This window comes from Equus caballus, chromosome 20 (assembly GCF_041296265.1).
Source record: "Equus caballus isolate H_3958 breed thoroughbred chromosome 20, TB-T2T, whole genome shotgun sequence".
Taxonomy (NCBI): domain Eukaryota; kingdom Metazoa; phylum Chordata; class Mammalia; order Perissodactyla; family Equidae; genus Equus; species Equus caballus.
In genome coordinates, this window is record NC_091703.1 from 19,318,592 (window position 1) to 19,344,595 (window position 26,004).

Below are 26,004 nucleotides of genomic sequence, written 5' to 3' on the forward strand. Positions count from 1 at the left end.
GTAACAATGGAGCATAAACAATCTTTTTTCAGGAACTTTAGAACAGAGTGTAATCAAAGGGGAAAAATGCAATCTCCCTCACTCAGCCACAGATAACCTCATAGATTTAGCAAAACAAACCACCAGTGGGTGATGGAGCCTGTCAGAGCACGTGGGATCTACGAGTGCCAGTGTCATCAGCTATTGGATATCTAAAGGGAATGAGAAGGATTTGGTAGGTACCAGGTAGAGCGGCAGTAGAACTTGGCAGAGCAGACTTGTTCAGGAGCAAATGTATAGTAACACTTGGGAATTCTCAGCTATTAGTAAGGAAGCTTAAAAGGAGGGCAACACTCCTGATATGTGGAGCAACAAGATTGGAAGGATCCCTGGATGACCTCATGAAGCCATTCCACAATATTAGTCTTAGCCATCTCTCTCCAGGCTACTCAATGAAAACGAAATAAAGCCATCTCTACCTGGCCAGTGTTATTTCAGGTCTCTGCTAATTGCAGTGGATCTTGTGTTCTGATAAAACGTTTCTTCCTCAGGTCATCCCCGACAGAGTACTCTAATGCTACCTCCTGGCCTCCTTTATGGATCTTCTTTTACAAAACTCCGATTATTTTCCAAATAGCCCTTTCCTGTGAAAACATACATGTGATTTGACCAATTCACTCACTAGCCTGTTAGAGCTTTCCTTAAGAAACTGAAATTTTATAAATCATTAGTATTACTTGCATTTTAACAAAGGTTTTTATTATGTTAGGGAAAAAAGTGGCCAGTGGTAGAGATGTCAGGCATGGGAAATGACCTATGGAGATGAAATTTTTGTGCACTAAGACATTTTGATTGTGCCCCCCCACCACCCCACTGCCACCACCACTTTACTCACATATATGGCTGACCTTGGGGAAAGAAAGCCATAGCAGTATCTAGGAAATATCTCAGCAATCTCAGTTTATTTACTTCAGTATGACCAATCTGAATTGCTTCTACTCTGAAAACTAAAATTTTCCAAGATGTAAGGCTAAAAAAATTAAAAAAATAAAATAAGTAAAGGTATTTACATGGTCAATTCTCGAATTTGTTCAGGTAGGTAATAAGGTAAATACAGTTACAAATGAGAAACCAGTTAACTCAGAGCTAAATCAGGGTAGAAACTATGTTCCTGATGACTTCACCTTCTCTCTGTTTCAGCATGTACCTTGTGATCCATTGCTCTGTATGATATGAGATGTTTTGGACAGTGCCTGTCACATAGTAGGTGATTAACAAATATTATTGAGTGAATGATGAATGATTCAGCTATGTTAACAATATTGTTTAGTAGGTAAATCTCCACTCGTTAAACTTCTTATGCGTGTCTAGTCCCTAAGAAACCCTATGTATAAGACTGGCATGGAAAACATGCCTTTTAGAAAAAAATTAAAAAGGAAGTTAATGGGAAAAAATGGGGGTGGGACCCAGAAAATTATAAAAAGACAAAATTGATAACTCTCTTTTTGTGCTCAGTATTATATTCCTGAAAAAAATTTTCTTTATTCATCAGCAGAGTTTATTTAAGCCCCCCAAGCCCAATATGAGGTATCAGAAGATGGGAAAGAGCAACAGTTGGCCATTGAGAGTATTTCTTTCCTCCACAAATGGGAAAACAGACACAATTACTGGAAATTTCTAGCAATAACTTAGCAATTGCTGGAAATTTCTAGGAGTGATGTGGAAGGCAGTAGAAGGGATTCCTAAAGAATCACAGGTGACCATGACAGGCTTCATGTAGGTGGTGGATAATTTTACTCCTGGTATTGGGTGCCAACAGGAAGAAAGCACCAGCTTCAGCTTGTAAGGCTCACTGAAGCTAAACGAAGCACTGCTCGGTTCAAAGGAATGGTTTAATCTATGCCCTGAATTCTGCATGCCTGATCATTGTTTATGGTTTATTTTTATTCGTTCAGCTTGTTCCAGGTCATTTCTTCTGGAATTCTCTCAAGTTGACCACTATTCAGTTCTGACCAATGAGCAGCCATTCATTCCCTTCTTTTAAGGAAAAGTTTGCCTGTACCTACTCAGTGCAAAGAGGGTTTGCACTCACCCCTGGCAAAGAGGGTTCTCCTCCTCTCATGAAAATGTTCTCACAAGATGTCATCCTCATTGCCTAACAGAACAGTGTATTCTCAACGTCTCAGCAGATCAGTTTTGTGCTGATAGATGTTTAACAGCTGGCTTTAGGGTGGTGGGGGGACCCTGGTTTGTAGCATTTGTCAATGTCTGTGGTGTAAATATACCCAACATGACCTATTTCATGTTCAATATGAGGCCCCCAAACACAGAGTTAGAAAGAGATGTGCACAATAGATTCTCAGGAGCCGTGAGAGCCAGATCCCGACGCCATTTTATGTGATAGTTAACCACCTCCCAGGTCCTTCTTGAAACTCGCTTTCAAGCACCTCAAGAAATCTCACAATTTCTCTTAAGATTTTACACCTAATAAGGTCTCCCTTCTGGTTTTCCTCTCTACAGAATCCCCACAGTGCTTAATACATATTTGTTAAACCTTCCAACAACCTGCCGTCTGATCCTACTATTGAAAATCACCATCTTCGGCGCACAACCCATCCTCTGCCGTCCTTTCTTCTCTCCGTCCTCTTTTTAGCTCTGTTCCACCTCTCCCTACTCTACTGCTGCCTTCTTTTCTACTAGTCCCACAAATATTTCAGAAACTCCTGTTTTACTGTGAACTGTCCTTCATTTTTTCTTCACTAATTTCCCTGTGACTACCTAAACCTGAAAGAAGTCTGTCTCTTCTGGTCCCAGCATGTGTCTGAAGACATTGGTGCCCTTGTCCAAGGAAATAGTTGGCATTCTTTCTATTCTCCTTATAAGCTGAAAAGAAGGAATCAGAGAACTCCTCTCTCCCTACTGCCTCTTCTTAGCTGCTGTTAAATTAATATTTCTAGAAACCAACTTATCCTTTGTAGTATTTCTTTTTTTTATGCCATTTCTCTCTATCCCTGTTGCTTTCATGTGCTGATTTCCTGGAAAGGTAGTAAACTCTCCCAATGAATTAAGCACCAGGTCCACAAGTTTCTTTCTGTCCTTCTTCCCTTGTTGTTATCCTAATGAGTTTCAACAGCCACTTACGTTTATAAGCACACTTTTGGCTTCTCACCCACATATATTATTTATTCTAGTGAAAATGAATTATTTGTTTTTATTATACACACATTTTATTCTCTCCCAACTCAGTAGATATGGTAGTTATCCTCCGTTTGGCCTCTATCCCAATCCATTTTCCAGCTCAAGCTGTACTCCAGAGAGCAGTCTCTACTGACTGTGTCACTGAGCTCTCTTGCTCCCTTGCTTCTGATTGGGATCAGCTGATAGGAGTCACAGCAGGAGATTGGAGAGTGGGAGGAAAGAGGCTAAGGGACTTTTTCTCCTGCTCCCTTTACTCATATTATCACCTTTCCTTTCCCTACTCTGTATATTTTGCCTAACTCATCTTAACTGCTAACAAGCACCCCTTTACGAGTTGACTTTATGTTGCATTTTCTATCTCATTTCTTTCTCTCTATCTCACAAACTATACACGCTTCTACAGTTCAACAATCACTTTTATTAAGTTGAATCCTAAATTTCTTACATTTTTCTTTTGTAGTGTCAGACTTGCATTTCTAACTGCCAGTTTATCATCACTATATGTAGGTATCACTACCTTAGCCTCTCAATATCCCATGCTGATGTAATGATCCTCTTCTTATAAACAGCTTCGTAGCCTAATTTCCATACTTCTGAAAGTCATCTGTATCCTTTTATAATACAAAATCAAAAACTTAGAGTTATCTTAAAATGCAATTTCTACTCCTTGTTAATATCAGAAGCCATGTTCACCACCCTTATTTTACAGAAAGAGCAATAGGATTAAGAGAGGTCAAATGACTCACTTAATCTCGGACATCTGGGTAATGTGAACCCAAATCTCATGACACCTACTGTGGCATTTTTTTCCCGCTATCCCAGGGTTCAACCTCTATCCTCCTGTCAGATTAATGTTCATCCTTGCTGACCTATTCATATTATGCTCTTGCTTGTTAACTATTCGTGGCTTCTGTTCATTGGATAAGTCACTCTGGTATTCAGTTGCACTGCATCTCCACATTCCACTTTTAATCTTTTTTTCCTACTGTCCCCTAATACACCTGTGTCTGTACAATTATGTGCTGGTTATATAGCTTGTTCTTTTCCAACTACATTCTTACTTTTCTGCCTCTGTATCTAATGTTTATGACTGTATTCCATTCCCTGACCTTCTTTGAAATGCATTCTTCATACCATGTTCTCTATTACATCTTTCGATATTCCCTTAACTGGGTATACTGTCTCCCTTCTTTAACTCACCCTAACACTGTATCTCTTACTTGTTATCGAACGTATTTAACGATCCCTTGTAGAATGATCATAAGCATATTTGCTTCTCTTTCCATTTCCCTGTCCCTATTTACTCCCCGTTATGTCTCTCATACCACCAGGTCCAGTACTTTGTACAAAATGAACACTCGGTCAACATTGGTAAATTTTAATATTTACAATGGTCTAAGCTATAAGCTGTTGAACTTAAATGTTTCAAATACCTGCTTATTTATTTTAATCCTTTAGTACTTTTGCTCTAATCTTTTTTTTTTTTAAGATTGGCACCTGAGCTAACATCTGTTGCCAATCTTCTCCTTCTTCTTCGTTTTTTTTTCTTCTTCTCCCCAAAACCTCCCAGTACGTAGTTGTATATTCTAACTGTGAGTGCCTTTAGTTGTGGTATGTGGGACGCCACCTCAGCATGACTTGATGAGTAGTGCCATGTCTGTGCCCAGGATTCAAACCAATGAAACCCCGGGCCGCTGAAGCAGAGTGTGTGAACTTAACCACTTGGCCACGGAGCCAGCCCCTCTAATCTTTTAAGATACATATCTCACAGATACAGTTGAGTATAACCTTGAGTTTGAGGGATGCTGGTACCATGAAGTTGTGGCACAGAAGCATCCTCCTCCAATAAACAAAAGCAAAACCAAAACAACCCTACCAAAATTTTCCAACAGCAGAAAGAAAAATGGAATAACTATAAACTTCAAAAAAGTTATGACTAGTGAAGGAAGAGAAGATTCTGGTGCATTGGCTACCTTGACAGGATTTCCAACCCTGCTCCTATCTCAGATAGCAGCACTGAGGATATGAGATGCTACAAAAAATCCTGAGAATATTTCTGAATACTCTCTAACTTGAAAAGTATTGGGCTAAAGGGATGAGTAGGCATGCCTGGGAAAATCAAGATAAAACACTGAGCAAATATTCTACAAACCACATCTGGACCTTGGCAAAAGCAGGAAGGGCCCCTGATTCTTTTACTCCAGCATATAGTGCTAAGTAGGGGCAGTGAGCCAAAGACCAAAAGAGTTGAATGTATGCCAAGCTGAGTGGAATGGAGTCTAATAAAGGCCATCTGGTGGGATCTCAGCAATAACAGTGAAATCGGAACTTCAGCAAAGACTGCGGTCAGGCTGAGCTGTCCTCTCCCCTTCCTTCCATCCTGCTCTGAGCCATCTAGTTCAGAAGGGAAGACAAATGACCCCAGGCAAGGTGTGAATGATGCCAATGTGAAATAACACAAATTATTTCAGAGAAAAAATAGGATGTGAACAAAGGTGGAAAAGGAAAGAAATGTCTTGAGAACTAAGAAAATATATTATAGCCCCCCCCCCAAAATCAAAATATATAAATGGAGAAAGGTATTGATTTTAAAAGATAACAAAGATTATCAAATTTGAAAGAATATATAATCCAAGGAACCAAGGCAGATTCTCTGCTGGTGCTTTGCATCCATTATAGAATCCAATAAGGACATTAATTCAGTAACACAAGGAAAGCACAATGACACAATAAAAGATCAGAATGAGAATAAAGGAGATATTGTAAAGAAAAAAGAAAAAAAAACCCCTAAGATTAAAAACAAAAACACTACAGATAAAATAAACGAGAAGCAGCAAGAAACAGAAAAGTATCATGGAGATAAGCCTTTATTTAGACATAATGAATGAAAGTAAAGAGAGAAGTTTAAAATGATTAGAAGGACAATGAATGTGGAAACTATAGTCCATCCACCATAAAGGTGATTAATATTGCAGAAATATAGATGCCAACAAATAGGACAGAAAATAATCAGAGATATGATATAGGAAAATTTACCTAAAGTAAATGAATGACTAAATCTTCCAATTGATAGGGTACGTCATATACCAAGAAAAGTTGATACAAAGTTAGTAATATAAAAACATATTTAGTTAAGTTACTATTTAGAGCATCCTTCAAGTTTCTGGGAAGAAAAAGCAAGTAACATGCAGGTAGAAAAATCTGGCCTCAAAACACTCAGTTTCAGAAACAATGTAACAAAATATCCATTATATCAAGTCAATTTGCTCTTCAGCTACAAAAACAACAGAAAAGCATTTCCACAAGTAGTAACAGGTTCAGTGAAATTCAGCAACAATGAAACTCTTTTGAAAAACCTACTTGAAGATAAAATGTAGCCATTGAAGAGGTGAATCAAAATAAAGAATACAGAAATTAAGAAACCATGATGATAACCAGGGAATCAAACACACTTCATTTATATAGCACTTGAAGATAAAACAACTAGGTAACTACCATTACCCCGGATATGTTATAACTATTAAAAATTAAAAGCAATAAACTCAGAGGAAAGGAGGCATAGAGGTTATTAATTACCTCATCTTTTATAGAAGGAGTTAATTAATAATGGTGACTAAAATTAAAATATGTAAGTTAAATAAATCCATACTGACTACAATTTATTGATGATTTTAGTAATTTTTTTCTTAAACTTAGAGGAATCTTTTGGTGTCTATTACTTTGTAGGATGAAAAAAATCTAAAGTTCTAGAATTCTTTCATTTACCCCGTTGCTTTTTCTGTCACTAAATTCATGTCAAATTAAAATTACTGGTTGCTATTTTTAAATAACATTTATCCAGAGATTCTATTTTGAAATTATTTTTGTCTTTTCCTCTCTCTACATATTTTGATCTCCATTTATGTATATTTTTCTTTCAATAAATGTAGACACATTGTTTAAATATTTTATATGGAATATGAAGGGTAATAATTTCTCTAAGTAATTTATTGCTTTCCTTTTTCCTGTTTCAGTGTGACTTGATTTAGTTTTAGGTTGAACATACATCATTATTTAAAATATCATTGCATCACTTTAAAATTATTTTGATAAGTTAATTTGAAATTATTCTTAAAAGTCCATAGGAAATCATTGGGAAGACCAAGACACAAAATACTGGTCTACCATGTAGTGAAGAACAAAGAGGATTAGGTTTAGTGAGACTCCTGAGGCAATCCAAATATACTGGGATTTGCAGCTACCTCATTTGTTGATTCCAGGAGAAACTTTGTTTCCTTTTTTACCCATATTTTTAAACTTCCACATCTGTTAGCCATTAGTTTATTTGTTTAACTTACTATCTTGCTGCTGGCTGTAGGAGGAAGAGATTGCCTGAGGAAAGACTGAAGAAAAAAGTAAATCAATGAAAGCTGGTAAGGATTAGGGGAGTAAATGGATACCCATTTGCATTAGTCAGGAAAAATTAAACCCTGCTATGGTAACAAATTAGCCCAGAATCTCACTGATAGTGCAATAAAGTCTGATGACATTAGAAAGCTCTTCTACTGGCAGCTATTCTCAAGCTGTTGACTCAAAGAGCCAGACTGTTGCCATTTTTTTTTTTAAAGATTTTATTTTTTTCCTTTTTCTCCCCAAAGCCCCCCAGTACATAGTTGTATAGTCTTCGTTGTGGGTCCTTCTAGTTGTGGCATGTGGGACGCTGCCTCAGTGTGGCCTGATGAGCAGTGCCATGTCCGTGCCCAGGATTCGAACCAACGAAACACTGGGCCAGCTACAGCAGAGCGTGAGAACTCAACCACTCGGCCACGGGGCCAGCCCCAGACTGTTGCCATTTTAACAGTAATCCCAGCAAGCATTGAAACAAAGGAAGAGAGAACATAGAGGACTCATTCTTGCACTTTTTTTCCATTGGCCTAAAAGGGAAAAAGCTCAGTTTTACTTATAGCCTATTTCCAGTCCTGGTCACACGATCCTAATATAACTGCAAGAAAACCTGGGAAAGGCAGTATTCCTGTATATTCAGGAAGAAGATGATAAAACAAAATTTGAGGAATGCTTGACATAACCTCATCCACATGACCTGAAAGTGAGACAATTATGTGGTTAAACATAATAATCTGAGGAATTAAAAGAACAGGAAACTTAGAATAATTATTACTCCATATACATGATAAGAGGAAGACAAAATAAAAATCTGAAATTAAATCACAGCAAAAAATTTTACTCAAATAAGTGAAACCAATTTGTTTCTTATTCCTTGTCACACTGTTCATAATAGGGAAAGTCAGAAAAAAAATGTTAATAGCTAAACAAATTAATGTATATCCATCCCACTTCTGAATATCATTCAGAAATTTAGAAGAATGAGTCATATTTATCTATAAAATTCACTGTATGCCAAAAAATTAGATAGTCTAGATGAAATGGGCAAATTCCTAGACAGACACAAACTACCAAACCGACCCATGCAATTTAAAAATATGAATAGGCCCATAACCAGTAGAGATTGAATTACTAATTTAGAAACTTCACACAAAACAAAGCCCAGGATTAGCTGGCATCACTGGTGAATTCTATCAAATATTTAAAGAAGAATTAACATCAATTCTTCTCAAAATTTTCTGAACACTTGAAGATGAGGAAACTCTTCCCAATTCATTCTATGATGCCAGTATCACCCTGCTACCAAAACCAAACATATCATAAGGGGAAAAAAATCCCTACAGAATAGTATACTTTATGAATATAGATCTTCAACAAAATACTAGCAAACCAAGTCCAGAGATGCATACAAAAAATTACACACCATGACCAAGTGAGATTTATCCCAGGAATGTAAGATTTGGTAAGAGTTTGAAAATCATTCAATATAATATATCACACTAATAGAATAAAGAACAAAAATACATTTTTATCTCAGTGGGGACAGAAAAAGCATTTGCCAAAATTCAATATCCTTTCATGATGATAACACTCAAAAAACTAGGAGTAAAAAGGAACTTCCTCAATCAGATACAGGGCATCTATGATAAACTCAAATCTAACATCATACTTAAAGATGAAACACTGAAAACTTTCCCCCTAAGATCAGGAACAAGATAAGGCTGTCTCTTCCTGATGCTTTTACTCAACATTGTGCTAGAGATTCTAGCCAGGGCAAACAGGCAAGAGCACGAAATAAAAGGCATCCAGATTGGAAGGAAAAAGTAAAACTATCTCTGATATCTTCATTTTCACATACAAAATTGTAAGGAGTCCACACATACACAAAAACTATTAGAGCTAAAAACATGTTTGGCAAGGGTGCAGGTTATAAGATCGCATACAAAAGCTGACTGTGTTTCTATATATTAGTAAGGAACAATATGAAAGTGAAATTAAGAAAACAATTCCATTTACAATAACATCAAAAGAATACAGAACATTTAAGACTAAATGTAAGACTCATACACTGAAAACTACACAGATAATAAGGATGTGGAGTTATTGGAATCTTTATATACTGTTGATGGGATTATAAAATGGCACAGCCACGTGGGAAAACAGTTTGGCAGTTCCCTAAGCTGGTGTTACCATAGTTCAAACTGGATGTTACTATGTGACCCAGCAATTCCAATCCTAAGTATGTACACAAGAATAATGAAAACATATAAAAATATGTCCACACGAAAACTTGTACATGAGTGGTCAAACATATGGATAAATGTATTTGGTATATCCGTACAATGGAATATTCAGCCATAAGGAGAAATGAAGTACTGACAGATGACACCACATGGATGACTTGAAAACATTATGCTACATGAGAAAAGGCAAGCACAAGAGACTACACATCCCATTCATATAAAATGTCAAGAATAGGTAAATCTGTAGAGACATAAAGTAGGTTAATGTTTTCCAGGGGCTTGGGGAAGGGGAGAATGGAAAATAACTGCTAATGAGTAAGGGGTTTCTTTTTGGGTGATGAAATGTTCTGGAATAAATATTATTGATGGCTGCACTAAAAACTACCGAATTGTATGTTTTAAAAGAGTGAGTTTTACATTACAAGAATTCTCTCTCACTCAAAATATTGTGTGAGAAAAAAATTCGCCAAGGCAAGTTGTCAATAGAGAAAAGAAAGTTGTAGAATGAAATAGAGTATAATCCCTACTATTTAAAAATGTGTGCCTTCCGTGTGCATACTCATATGTGAAAATGCGTGGAGAAAGGACTGGAGTCATTTAAAGAGAACCGTATTGGGAAGATTTCAAAGGGGGGACTCTTTACTCTCTATTTTTTTGTGTTTTGAATGTTATATAGGAAGAACGTATTCATATATTACATAAAACTAAACAAGACAAAACTGAATGAAGTTAGAAGGTATGAAAGATAAATACTATCATACACCATCTTCAATACCCAGTTCGGTTCCCCCCATTTTATGAAGTAGTCCTTGGCTATGACGTCTTTTACTGATTTGTCTTATCTGCACTCTTACAACCCACACATTCTGTGCTATATAATTTAATGCCTAATCGTATGTTTAAATGAACCAATTACATGTGAAAAGAAAACTGTAAAACACAATATAAATATGGCAACATGTTGGTCAGTCTTTTGGCACTGTCAGTGTGAGATTAAGGATAGCAAAACCAAGATTGGAAGTAAACGTCAAAAGTTAGAGAAAGCAGGACTGGATGTTAAACCTACTTCTTTAAAATAATAATGTCAGAGGTCAAACTGAGATTGTATATTCTGGGTTAATATAATGAAAGACCTCAAGTCTAGCAATTTCTGGGCAAAATTGATTTCAAGTAATCGGTGTTTGAGAAGCAAGGGAGCAACTGTACTAGGTTCAGAATTCACGTAGAAAGTGTCCTGCTACTCTTTAGAGGGAAAAAAATGCATCAAAAAAAGCCCCCAAAACCTAAGTGAATAGAGTGGTGGTCTAGTGGTCAAGATTCTGCACTGTCACTGCTGTGGCCTGGGTTAGTTTCCCAGTCGTGGAAAAACACCACCCATCATCCCTTGTTATAATGTGGCAGCTCCGTGTTGCTGTGATGCTACAAGCTATGCCACTGGTATTTCAAATACCCACAGTGTCACCCATGGTGGACAGGTTTCAGTGGAGTTCCAGACTAGACAGACAAAAATTGGCCTTGAAAACCCCAAGAATAGCAGTGGCACACTGTATGATATAGCACCAGAAGGTGAGAAGGTGGCACAGAAAGACTGGGCAGGGTTTTGCTCTGCTGTACACAGATCATTAGTAGTCAGAATCAACTTGATAGTACTAACAACAAAAAGTGGATAGGTACACCTTATAACGGTTTTAAAGGCAAATTCCTTGTCATAATTCTGTTTTTATCTCTGCATTCATATTGTTTCATGTGCTAACCTCAATTCCCCAATTACATTTCAAGATTGCAATTTGCCAAGGTTGTTGGATTTAGGGAAAATGCTTGCATTTATTGTGCAGCGGCCTCTAGCACTTTTTAGATAGAGCACCTGATTAATTTTGTTGATTTAATTGATAGACTGACCAGTTACAGTAAACTTAAAAAATTAAAATTAATTTTCCAAAAATATTGAGTCTGTTTTAATTACATCCAAATTAATATACTGAATGGTCATGATCACCTGATAAAACATATGACATCTATTTCACAGGGATCATAACAAATCTGACATGGGAAGTAAAGTAGAAAAGGGAATTTATCTGACTGTCCCCAACAGCCAGAGTCTGACTGGGCTCTTGAAAATAATCCTTCTTCCTAATCTTCGCTAATGTGATTATGATTATTTTTATTGCTCCACTAACAGCAGGTAGCATCTATTGAGGGTGTACGCAGTAGGCATCAGGCTAAACCTTTTTATGTATATCTCATTTAATAATCATAGGTTATTATTATAATATATTATTATTATATAATAATCACCTACCTATGCAGTAGGTAGTATAATCAATTTATTGTACAAATGAGAAAGCTGAGATTGAGTGAGTATGAACAACCTGTCCATGACCACACAGCTAGTTGGTGGTGAAGATGTGATTCCATTTCAAGCCTGCTTAACTCCCAAATTCACATTCTTTACCAAGACACCATTCTAACTACACAATATTTAGTATTTGAATATTACTGAGGATCCTGGATTCCTGTGTTATCCTGCCATGGTCATCTACTTCTTTAGGTCCTCAAAGGAAATATGTGTCCAGAGGACAAAGCCAATTAGGGCTTTAGTCTCCAACTCCAATAAGATATCTGGTGAGCTAGTCTAGATTCTGTGGATGCCTCTTGTAGAGGCTAATGTTGGCCAAAATGGTGTCCTATTTCCCTTCTTCCTGAGTCCATCCATGTAACTGACCAGTGCTGAAGGTGCGAGTCTAGAGGAAATGGCCAATCAAGAGCAAGACTCATGTTTTCTCTCCTTGTTCTCCCTCATTTCCCTCTTTTTGCTCTCCTTATTCAGTGACTGTATTTAATATACTTCATCATTAAGGGTATTTTCTAAGACATAAAAAAAGAGCAAGACAGAAAAAAAGAGAAAACCTCCAGAGACGAAGGTTTTTCAATTTTTTATTTTGGCAGAAAAACCAAGAAGTTGTTAAGCACAAAAATACCAACATCAACCTCTCAAAGGGTATTCTGCAAGAAGTCTGTTTCAGGAATCATGAGAATATTTGATTAGATGATAAGGAAGGGAAACATCCAGGATTAAGAGAAACAGAAACAATTTATCCAGAAGGCAAGAATTCCAGATAGTTACTTGTCATTTCATGCACTTCAATGGTCTGGGAAAGCAGGAATAGACCCTTCTAATTTGTCTGGAACAGATGACACCACGAACATACTGAATATGTAATTAATAATACTTTTTAATGGGAAAACAATAGGTTTCTGTTCACATATAGCTTGAGAGGGAGATCCAGAAAGGCGTGGCACTCATCTGTGTAGAAAATTTACATGAGAGATAAAAACTGACTACTTTACCTGTATGATTAATAAGGAAAAGATTTTCAAAACACTGCCTTTTTTTTTTTTTCCAAAAGTGACATAATGAAGAAAGAAAGAAGAGAGAAAGAAAAACAAGGCAAAAAAGAAAAGTTAGGCTACTCCTGAGAAATCAAAGTTATTGGACTAAAAATCAGAAACAATGATAAATAAAGAAAAAAGAAATGAATTCACATAAATCAGAGAGGAAATATCACTCTTAATGAAGAGAAGCATACAAATAAAACCTCTAGTGTGCAAAGCAATGAATCCCTCACTATCCCATATTTCAAGCAAACCACAAGAGAGTGAGGGGAAACAATGAGAGCAACACAAGCAGCTGAAATAACTCTTAAGGGGATAAATTCTTCTCTTTCTCCATCTTACATTTTTTCTTGATTTTCTTCGTGGAATTCAGCAGCTCTTTTAAAAGAAGATACTTGCAAACACTGATCTCGCCGTTCACTGAATTATATTTGTCTCTCTCTACAGTTCTCCTCAGATATTATTGAACATACCCATAGATTTCCTTCTTTACTTTTTTATCCATAACTGAAGTACACTACCTCAAAGCTTCCAAAAGCCCACCCCTTACATCCATCACTACAGATCTGCAAAAATATTTTTTAATGAGTGGGTGGCTGATATATGGTAAGATGATGCATGTATTCATCTCCTGACCATTCATACTCTTTGACCATTTTCAAGAAGTATCTACATGTTATTGGTAGTCTGATTAACATCAGTAGAAGCAGCAGCAGCAAACATCCTGTGTACTTCCTCGCCCCCACCTCATTCCTGTCACGTGTTTCTACTGTTTGTGTTATGATTCCATTCGTAAGTTAGCCTCAAATAGGATATTATGGGTTTTTTCCCCCTTCTTTCCAATGGGGCTAAAGTCAGCAGGGAACCTTCATTAAAATTCACCAAAAGGCCCATTTGCTTGTCATTTCCCTTCCCCCAACTCCCATATTCCTCCTACCCTGCTGTGAATTCTTTGCAGAGAAGAGGAATGACGCATGGAAATCTCACTGCCATGTTGAGGTGTACAATCTGAGGAAACATTCTAGGCTGCGCCTGTCTGTCAAAAAAAGACGACAAATATTTACCATCTCTGGACCCCCCTCCAGTTAGTTTTATATTCACGATTTTACTTTATTCTGTATTTTAAGAAATAAGATTTCTTTCCTCAAGAACAGGTGCAAATACTTCTGACATTTATAACACTCCTCAAAGACAAGGACTAAGAGAGAATCTAGGCTTGCACGATGTTAGTTCTTACAAGAGACCAATATCAGAGAATGTTTTTTTGTGGTGGTTGTTATTGTTGTTGGTTATTGCTTTCTTTCTTTTTGTCCCAATGAGACATAACTGTGCCAGAGTCATACTTCACATTCATCTATAGGAACATCTGGCCCATGTCTAACATTTAATTTCCACACCATTAGAGTCAAACAATACATGTACATCAGTAGATAATGTAATGCATTATCACGCAAGGCAGAGAGTAGCAATTTATTAGCCTAATTTAAAATAGCCTTCAGCAAAAAATAGTGCATCTTAATTCAGAGTTCTGAATGGAATGACATGTTTTCCAGTTAAATTCAAAAGTATATACTCAGACATGCTTTGGAAAAACTTTCCTGCATACGTTATCTTCTGTATTATTCAAGGATGAAATATCAATTCTGTTTTTTATGTTCTACACCAATTTCATCCATAGTAACACAAAAAGAGATAACAGCCTTAGAAGAGGAAGAAAGGAATTCCCTGGAACATAAGTAGACCCTACCTCTTTATTTCTTAGAAGTCACAACTTGAATGTGTAGGTTACACACAATTTCTTTGCATATACTTAAAATCACAGGAAATTGCTTGCTTTGAATGTAGCATGAATTTTGCTTCTATTTCTTCTCTTTAGGACATTTTCATTACTATTTTAGGTTTATAGACAATGGATATGTAGAGTCTTAGTTTGTCTTTGTGGAAGAATATTATAACTTATATAAGGGTTTAAATGATATAATCTTAGAAAGTAGCTTAAACTATGCAGCCTGCACAAATCATTGTTATTATTAAAAACAGACCTATTCAAATATCTTCTCAGTTCTTATTAATGAAAATCAATGTCTAGTTGCTTGACACAAATATCTGATATAGAAAGATGTGCTGTAATTGTTAACACTGATAGAAAATATTTCCATTCCCCTAAATGTTACAAATGGAAACAATAGTATATACTTACAGCATGTATATGGCAATATAAGTTCTGAATTCTGTGACACTAACCAAAGCATAGTCATAAGCCACATTGCATACGACAATTCAGTCTCAAAAGAGATGGGCAAAAATTTTCATCATGAGGTCCTCAGCTATTATTTAATCTACTATTGAATCTTCTTTTAGCAGTGATGTGCAATGTCCATGGCCAGTCCCTGTGACAAATGCATATACCCGAATTTTCATGAGCTTGTAGATTAATGAGGGAAGTAAGAAATGCACATACAAAACCAGAGTACACAGGGCTGGCCCCGTGGCCGAGTGGTTAAGTTCGCGCGCTCCGCTGCAGGCGGCCCAGTGTTTCGTTGGTTCGAATCCTGGGCGCGGACATGGCACTGCTCATCAAACCACGCTGAGGCGGCGTCCCACATACCACAACTAGAAGGACCCACAACGAAGAATATACAACTATGTACCAGAGGGGCTTTGGGGAGAAAAAGGAAAAAAATAAAATCTTAAAAAAAAAAAAAAACCAGAGTACACAATATAATGTGCTAAATGCTGTAAAAATTTGGAAAACATACTTTGGGAGAGGAAGGAGAGAGAGATTATTTCTGGCTCTAGGCCATAGAAAGGCTTCAAAACAGAGTTTGCTTTGTGCTGAAATTTAGGGGGCAGGTTGGCATATACTGGACATGTTCAGTGACACAGCCCAGAAGGCAAGATCCTGGCCCTTTAAGAGAGTTGGTGAGACCGTAAGTCAGCTGAGGTGTACCAAAATTAATGCGGACCACCCTGCCCCCAAGACTCTGCTTTCTGCTACCAAGTTTTCTCCTGATATTCCTAATCTTCAGCTCAGATTCACCAGTTAGATTAAAAACATTTACTCCTGCTCAGCTGTTGAGCTCTTCTATTTGAAATCCATAACGTGAATATTTTGTTCTCTCTGTTCCACTCTTGCATTGTGCTAGATGACCAATTTTGGTTTGCTACTGCCACTACTTGACTTGTGACCAGTGTGGGAGCAGATGGAGGAACCATCCAGGCCAGTGATGTTTTGTCCTAATCCCTGATTGCCTGAACTAACTCCAGGGAACCTGGACATTTGACTACATGAACTTCTAAGATCTATTTTTACTTTTGCGAGCTTTCAAATCAGTGCGGCTTCCTTGCTTCACTTGACCCCAGAAGGCTTGAATTTATCACAGATGTAGGAAATTTTTCCACAACCTCACCTATTCACACGTGCCTTACCCTATACCGACACAGGGACAGATATGCAAATTAGGTTCCCCAGTCTTCTGAAGTTTTCTAAAGCTGGGTATGTATAGTAACCTTGAGTCTTATCTTTCTGTTATATTTTATAATAAATGTAATACAGTAAAATAAATTAAAAATAAGAGTAAAAGTTTTAAAATTAAAATCCACCTCCCCAGTCTCTATTGCACAGCCCCAGCAATATTATTATTTCTCAGAGATAATTATGTTTAAACATTTCTAATTCTAGTTCTTGTAGTGATTATCACTATATTTATAATTACTAGGCTTTTCATAGCTTATACAGATTCTACTCTAGAAAAAAGAGGAATTTAGTTCTCTTACTAGAGTCTTCACCCATCTCCATTCCAATTTATATTATAGTATTATTTTCTGTTCTGCAAGGGATTAGCTTCATAATTTAAAATTATACTGGTTCTTCATTTTCAAGATTACCTCCACCATGTAAGATTCTTTCTTTTGCTTGATAAGTATTTACTGAGTGCCTGCATTGACCAAACGCTGTGCCAGATTCTGGCAATAAAATGATGTGTTAAAACAGACATAAACCCTGTCATCATGCAAATTAATACCTAATGAAAAAGACAAAGATCAATCAATAATAAGACAAATTTCAATGACAAGTGCTTTCCAGAAGTTCATAATTATGAGAATTTATATTAAGACAGTCAGGGATGGCTTCTCAGAAGAGGTTACCCTTGATAAGAGATCTGAAGGATGAGCAAGCTTTAAGTAAGAGGAAAATGGTAACGAGAGCATTCCAGGCAGATGAACAGTTCATGCGAAGGCACTGCGGCAGAGAAGTCATGACAAGTGCAATATGAAAGAACCCAGCAGGACTCAAGTGGAGAAATTTGGGAAGAGTAAAGAGATAAGACAGAAAAGATAAATATAAGCTGGGCCTGCAGAGCTTTCCAGGATTTATTAAGGAGTTTTGCCTTTATCCTAAGAGCAAGGGGAAGGCACTTAATTGTTTTTAAGCAGAGGCAAATCATTATCAGAACAGAGTTTCAAGAAGTTTATCCTGACTAATGTTTAAGTAGATAAGAATAAATGGGCTGGAGTATTATAATTTTCCTATGTAATTTTTCTGTCAGTCTTATGCTTGCTTTTAAAGCATCAAGATTTTTGTTATTTTCATTTACTTTATTACTACATATGAGCCTTCAATGTTTTCCCTACAGGTTGAATGTAAATGTTAAAAACAATAAAAATATCTACAACACAGCAATCCCACCCCTAGGTATTTGCCCATATGCAAATGAGCACACACATCCACCAAAGTACTGTAGAAGGATGTTCCCAGCAGCTATACTCATAATGCTAAAAAAGGAAAACAATTCACATGTACAAAAGAATGGCTAAATTGTGACATATAAATGAAGTGATGTATTAAATATTACACAGCAATGAAAAGGGAATGAACTACTGGCAAACACAATGATAACATTGACCCTCACAACCAAAGAAGCAGGCACGAAGTAATACACAACACATGTGTATTAGATGAAGTTCAAGAACTGACAACACTAATGAAGGCAGATAGAAGTGGGAATGGTGATCACCATTTCGTGGTGGGAGAGATGTGACTGGAAAGGGGCATAAAGTCACCTTTTGGGGGTCTAGAAATGTTCTATATTTTGACCTTGATAGTCATTACTTAGGTGTATACATCCTTAAAATTCATCAAACCTTATAAAGATTAGTGAATTTGATGCTCATTAGTCTATATATATTCTATCTCAATAAAAATGTAAAAAGAAAAGCAATAAGCAGCATTTATAATACTATGATATTACAAATACTCCAGATCCAAATGACACATTTGGCACACATTCATGTGTACTCCTCTAAGGAGGCTATTCCAAGAATGAAGGTCAAATTGATTTTTTTGTATATTCTATAATTTTCTCAAAATCGTGCCATATGGACAGTATGCTTTCAAAGTCCTTGCATGTCAGAAAATGTCTATATTTCACTCCCTCATTTGTTTAGCTCTGAATCGTTTTCCTTCAGAACATTGAAAGAATTGTTCCATTGTTTCCTAGAATATTATTTTGTTAATGAAAAGTCTAAAGTTATTCTGATTTCTATAACTTTCAAAATTTCCTGTAAAGCTTTAAGGAGCTTTCCTTTACACTTGGGGCTCTGAAATTTCATCATAATGCATATGGATATTGTATGAAATTTCTATTGCTGCTTAACAAATTACCACAAATTTAGCAGTTTAAAACACCTGTTAATTGTTTCATAGTTTCTTAGGTCAGAAGTTCAGGAAAAGCTTAGCTAAATCCTCTGCTCATGGGCTCACAAGGCTGAAATCTAGGTGTTTACTGGGCTGCATTCTCATCTGGAGACTTGACTAGGGAAGAATTTACTTCCATGGTCCCTCAGGTTGGTGGTAGAATTCATTTTCTTGAAGCTGTAGTACTCATGGCAGCTTGCTTCATCAAAGACAGCAGCAGAAAGAGAAAATTTCTCCTTCCAGTGTGTGACCTCAGGAAAGTACTAAGTCCTCTTTGAGTGAGCTCACCTGGTTAGGTCAGGCATACTTAAAATAATCTCTTTTTTGATTAACTCAAAGTCAGACTCAGACTGATTAGTGACTTTAGCTATATCTTCAAAATCCCTTCACTTTTACCATATAGTGTAGCTTAGCATAAAGTGTAACATCCATGATGGTTGTGGGTCCCTCCTCCTACTCAAGGGGAGATTAGATAGGGCGTGTAGTTAAAGGGGTGGGAATCTTGGGATGCATCTTAAAATACTACCCAGCACAGATTTTTAAATATTATTTTTTATTCTTTTTGATACCCGATTCCATATCCACAAAGTTCTGAATAAACTGAGTTCAAAAAATACTTGTTGAATACACAAACAATAAATTAATACACTGTTATTCTGTAGCCTCTTTTAAATCTGAAGATACGAATCTTTCTTCTGCTCAGAGAAATTTTCCGTCTTCAACAATATGTTTAGCTTTCTTTCTGAACTCTTTATTTAATGTATTTTTAATAAATATTATTCACATCTCAATATTTTCTCTCATGTTTTTCATCTCTATGTCGTTTTGCTTTATGTTCTTAGACATAAGTGCATGGAGAGAGAAACGTCTACAAATCTTTCAGATCCCAACTTTAATAACTTGTGTCCAAGTTATTATTCAGTTATCCTATTCGATGTTTTATTTTGACAACCATATGTATCATTTCCAAGAACTGTTTCTAGTTCTTTTATCCTGTTAAATTCTGGATAAGACAGCTTCTCAAATCTCTCTGAGAATACTGAAATCATAATTTTTAAGTTCTCTTTCCCTTCTGAATTATCTGTCTTTTCCAGAACCATTACTCTTTTTTATAAGCCTTCTTTTGCTGCTTTTACAAATCCCCTTGTTGTAGGTTTTATTCAAATGTCTGGTGACCCTTGATTATCCATTTATATTTGTTAGGGAACTGCTAAGTAGTTTTGACGTGGTAGATAGTTCATAAGTTTGATTCTATCTCTAAAGTGCCATGCTCTTTTCCATCTTTCTGCCGTAGCTCATGCTGTTACTCCTTCTGCAGCTGTAAGGCCTTCTTGGTCCCAGCATTCGCAAACACCTGCCATCTCTTAAGTCAAAAACACACAGTTTGGAACATAACATCAGTTGAACATACATTAGCAGGTTACTAATATGGTTTTCCTCTGCGTTGAAATGGTCTGTTTTCCCAGTAGTCCCTTGAAAGAGTGGCCTGACTGCAGGCTTTGTGTGCATGTATGAAGTGTGCATTATGACATTATTGACTTTAGTTGTACATCAAAAGAGTACTGGCAGTTAGTTGAGGAGTTAGCCAATATGAATTACTCTGAGGACACAATATCATTTTCCCCACTTGGTCAGATTTGTTTTTCTTTTAAAACTCCTTGTCTTTTGGAAGATTTACATTAGTCTTTGCTCTACTTTTTCATGTACCAGCACCTACACCTATGGTCCCTAATTATCCCCTGGCAGACTGTTCCATTTTCTTAAATGGAAGCTCTCTGGATGTATCATAGGATGGATATGACTGAGTCATGCTGTATGAGTGGAAGTGGGGTTATGGATACCAAGACGTTACTGGTTCAGTTGTTTAATAGAGACAATGTTAATTAATTCCTTGATCGCTACCCCACAGCTGATTTTTGCTCTCACTGCTTGACAAATTTGAGCATAGAGCCTTTCCTTTCTCTGCCAGGAAGAAGGGTTCCCACTTCCACTGCAGCTTTCTGTGCATTATCTGGTTCTGTTCTGATGGTACATTTATTACTATGATTCCTTCTCCTTTCCATAATCCCAAGAACTTAGAATCTAGTATGATTTAAATATTAATAGTGGAGAAGTAAAGACATTCAAAGGCAGGAAGAAATAAATGAGCACGTCATATGTACAGAATCAAAGCTAAGAAGTGACTACTTCAGAATAGTCTGGCATGTTGAGTGATTAATTAGAGGCCACGCCAATGAGGGACTCCCAGGACCTCATTCCCAAGCTATAGGTGGGAGTGAAGTTGCTAAATCTGAGGAGGTTTAGCTCAAGAGGATAATGTCTACCAGTGGTGGAGCTAATGCTGAAATAGATAGGATGGAGCTTCTGGCTATTCCTTGGCACTGCCTTGGGCATCTCTGTAAGCTGTTATATACCACTGAGAGTGTATTGGTTTTCTATTGCTGTGCAATAAATTGCTACAAACCCAGCATCTTAAAGCAGCACAAATTTATTACATCACCATTTCCATAGGTCAGGAGTCTGGGCATAGAATGGCTGGTTTCCTTGCTCAAGGTCTCATAATCTGAGATGAAAGTGTCAGGCAGACTGAGATCTCATTTGGATGCTCTGAGGGAAAATCCACCTCCAAGCTTATTCTTGTTGTTGGTAGAATTTAATTTCTTGCAGTTGTAGGACTGAGGTTCCTTTTACTTGGCTGGCTGTCAGCCAGGGTCCGCTCTCAGCTCCTAAGGGTCACCTACATTCCTTGCCTTGTGGCCCCCTCCATGTTCAAGCTAGCAGTGACAAGTCAAATCCCCTCATGCTTCAAATCTTTGACTTTGTTTGTCTTCATCCTCTAGACCCAGATTCAAAGAGCTTATATGATTAGGTCAGGCCCAGTCAAATAATCTTCCTTTTGATTAACTCTAATTTAACTCAGTAGTAATCAAAATCACATCTGCAAAATCCCTTTTGCCATATAACTTAATTGGAGAGATGTACTATCATATTCAAAGGCTCCTTTCATAGTTAAAGAGAAGGAATTATACATGAATGAGGATCCTTGGGGATCATCTTAGAATTCTACTGACCACATGCCGTCTCAGAAACTACATTCCCCATGGCACCACTACTAACAAGGAGAAAAAATCTTAAACACCTACCTCCCCTCCCTCTTCCCCTTTCTTCATTCATACCTACCTCATAATTTCACCCATGCAGAGGCAAACTTCTCTAAGAGATAAGCAGGAGCTAAGGTGTGTAGAGAACTTTGTCTTTGGGCCTTGTGTTGAGGTCTATTTTAACTAGGCTAAATGAATGCAATATAGAGATTTAGGGAAATGAATCCTTTACCTTTTCTATCACCAAGCTAAGGATCAATAATAGAAAACCCTGATTAATAATAATATAAATATAAAATTATAAAATATAATATAAAATAATCTGAAACCCCTGATTTTCCCACTAAGAAAAGGGAAATGAGTTAAATTTACATTTACAAAGGGTCTACTACGGACTAGTCACAATACTTTATATTTTTATATGTAAGTTCACTTACATCATTCTCACCACATCTATGAATGTTATTATTTCCATTTTATGGATGAGAAAACAAGGAGGTAAAATAACTTGGCCAAGTTCACACAAGTGAAGTGAGGAAGTTAGGACTTTAATCCAGACTGAGGACTTTTACAGATGTTAGTGCACACCCTGGGAGGCAAGGAAATAAAAAGACAACTCTTTCCACTAGCAGATGTGAGAGACAGGCATGGGGATGCTCAGGTAGCTTTGCCTAGTGTCACAAACAAAGCTGTGTGGATCTGCAGGACAAGTGTCTAGATATCTAAATTTGGTTCTAGGGCTTGACCTACTAAACCATTCATGATACTGTGCAAATTCTCATTCTCATTCATCCACAGGTCATAGTCAATGTCAACACAGTTGGAGTCTTACACATAAGGATCTGCAATGATGACTAGAGTGGTGTTGGGTCACCTTTGTTGCTCCTTTCCTAGTCAAGGAGGCTCACATAACAGTATGAAAAAATATGAGACCTTAACCCTGATAGAGGGGGCATTGTTGTCATGGCAACTGTCTTAGTGTGTTCAGCCTGCTATAACAAAATATTACATACTGGGTAGCTTATAAACAAAAGAAATTTATTTTTCACAGTAGTAAAGCCTGGAAGTCCAAGATCAGAGTGCCTACACTGTCAGACAAGGGCTCTCTTCTGGGTCACAGACTTCTCATAATATCCTCACATGGTGGAAGGGGCTAGGGAGCTCTATGGCTTTCTTTAGTAAAAGCACTAATTCCACTCCTGAGGGCTCCACTCTCATAATTTAAGTGACTCCTAAACACCTCACCTCCTAATACCATCACATTTCAAATATGAATTTTGAGGGGACAAAAACATTCAGAGCATAGCAGCAACATTCTAGGTATATTTTTATTTATTCATCTCCTTACCTGAAATAAAAAAGACTTATAATAGTTTACGTAAATATAATAAATATGGCAAGATAACATGAATAGTAACTTAAAGGATTCTTATTATTCATTAGGCATCATGTACCTTCCTCGAAACAATCCTCTTATTGAGGTACCAATACTGACCTCATTTTATAAATGAAAACAAGGGAAGTTAAGGAGGTGAAATAACTCACCTGAAGTTAACCAGCTAATGAATAATGGATGCAGGACTCAAACACAGGACTGTATGATCCCAATATCCAAGCTAAATAAGAAGAGAAAATAAGAGTACAGGCATAATTTGATACGAGGGATAAAATATATATTATGAATTACTATGTAATTGGTATGGGCAAAACACAAATTGGACTTTAAACTTTCTATCAGATGGCAAAAAGAAGGAAATCTGATCAATCACTATTCTCAATATCTACTCCTAGGGTAAAATCAATTATTCTTGATAGTATGATCAGAGAGAGCATCCTACTCAGTTTTTGAGGAGAGGACCCTGCATAATTGTAGGTATATAAGAGCTAATATTGCTGAACATTTTACTCTAGGTCAAATATTGACATAAATTTTTATCCTTAATTCTTAAAAAGCCTATGGTTTGAGTACTATTATCATCCTCATTTGACACGCGGGCAAACGGAGACTTAGAGATGCTAAGCAACATGCCTAGGATCCCAGAGCTAGTAAATGGTAATGTCAAGATCTAAATTCACATAGTCAGATGCAACTTGTAATCATTGTGCTATGCTGCCTCCAATGACCAGTTTATTACTAGCCTTACGGTAGTTTCATGGTGCTATTTCTTACAGTATTGCTAAATATCAGCATCACTCCAAAGCACAAGGCAGTAAAAAATAAAAGACTATTGAGAGACAATATAACAGAGTAGGCAGAGAAATATACAGCTGAGTCTAGGGATGGATTTTTAGAGTGTTTAGAGCATGAGTTCTCAACATGGGCAATGTCATCCACAGGGGGCTGACAATTGGTTCTTAGGAGGCATAAAACCTTAGGTATTACAGTGGTTGTGGCTCTCCACAGGGCCACAGCACAGAAACATGTCTACCATATATCTCTGGTATTCGAATTTCACTGGGAGCAGGGAGGATATTGGAGGGAGGAAGGAATGCCTAAAAAGGCTCTATGAAGGGACAATTAAAAAAAAGTAGAAGTTGAGAAACAATGGTTTAGAGAAATAGATTACCTACATGTTCTTCAGATTATGTTCCTAGGTATTATTTCTCCCACTTGTGGATTTGATAGTTTTGGAGCATCAGTACATTCCAAATTGTCTACTCTGATCAAGGAGACAGTTGGCCTGTTATCAAGTGAATACAAATACTTATGCCCAAGCAGATATCTGTGGAGGCACACATTTGACATTTCACGTGAAAACTGAGATGCCTAGCAAATCCAGAAAGGACCCAAATGCATCTTCTGCAAGAAGGTGGCAATGTCTGTAGACCATTCCAGGATTCTATGTGTGAAAGATTCAGAATTATTTTATACCATACAAACACATAGGTCATAAAAGTCCAAAATTCTGTTTCCAAGTAGTATGGCAGAATAATGTTAGTCTAAAATTTCCCTGCCTCGGGGGTAAAAACATCCTCATTTTATTAAAGAACTAATACATACCTTTGAGCAGTGCTATCCTTTCCCTATTTTGTATGTGCTTAAAGAAAAGTTCTACATGTTTTTAGGACATCTACCAAGACAATGACTTCAGATTTAGAGTAATCAAATTATAGCCCTCTTTTTCTAGCAAGAATCAGGTTAGCTTTGGTGGTCTATTAATGCTACCCCTAAAAGAATGCAAGGGTAAATTAATGTAACTTCCTCCTATCTAGTCTGAGATTTTATGCTACTTAGAAGCTAAGAAGTAAGCCTGTTACTGCTTCATGGATGCTGCCAGAAGACGTAAGACTCCTGAGTCAGAGACAAAGGACTTCATTACTTACAGGAAAACAAACAGCATAAACACTAGCATGTTTGCATCCTTTGCCTCTTGGCCCTTATATCTCACAGGGGTGATGCAGAGAGCCAGGATTGATATTACGCCTGCAGTGGCTTTGCCTTACTGCCAAGGGACATTGAGATTGGGAATCTGCTGTTTTACAGCAAGTAGTAAGCAAGTCTGCTCTTTGTCACAGAGACATTATCTCATCCTTCATGGATGCTCACTGCAAACACACTGAAAAATAAGCGAGTGAAGAGTGGTTAGGGCATTGAAGTCTCTTCACACTCAGCAAGACAGTAGAAGCGAAGAGACTCAAGGAGGAGTATCTGCCAACACGTCTCACCTAGAGTTCTCCATAATCTCGGTTCCATGTGATATGCTTCTTCCAAAGATACTATTAGTATGTTTCATTCTCATATTTAATTCCTTCTTCCAGTTCCCTTATTTCCTCTGGGTTTTCTCTGATTTTGGCAGAGGAATACCCTGCAAAGAGTAAGCTGTCATAATTACCCACTTTGCTGTGGTATTTATTCATTACCTAAAAATAAACTAAATTATTCACCTTGTAAAAAGATGCTAAAATTTTTGAGAAAGCAATTATCAGCTATATTTGAGTTGCATAAAAATTCAGGAGCACTAAGAGATCAGATGGAAACACGTTTCTAGGTTAACTTTAGGTAGTATCA

The 26,004-nt window shown here is 37.0% G+C and overlaps 1 long non-coding RNA gene across 4 annotated transcripts in view; it reads left to right on the plus strand.

Moving 5' to 3' along the window:
* The window catches only part of LOC138919392 (uncharacterized), a 271,898-nt gene that overhangs the window by 88,159 nt on the left and 157,735 nt on the right, over positions 1–26,004 (plus strand). The gene's annotated exons all lie outside the window — the stretch shown is intronic.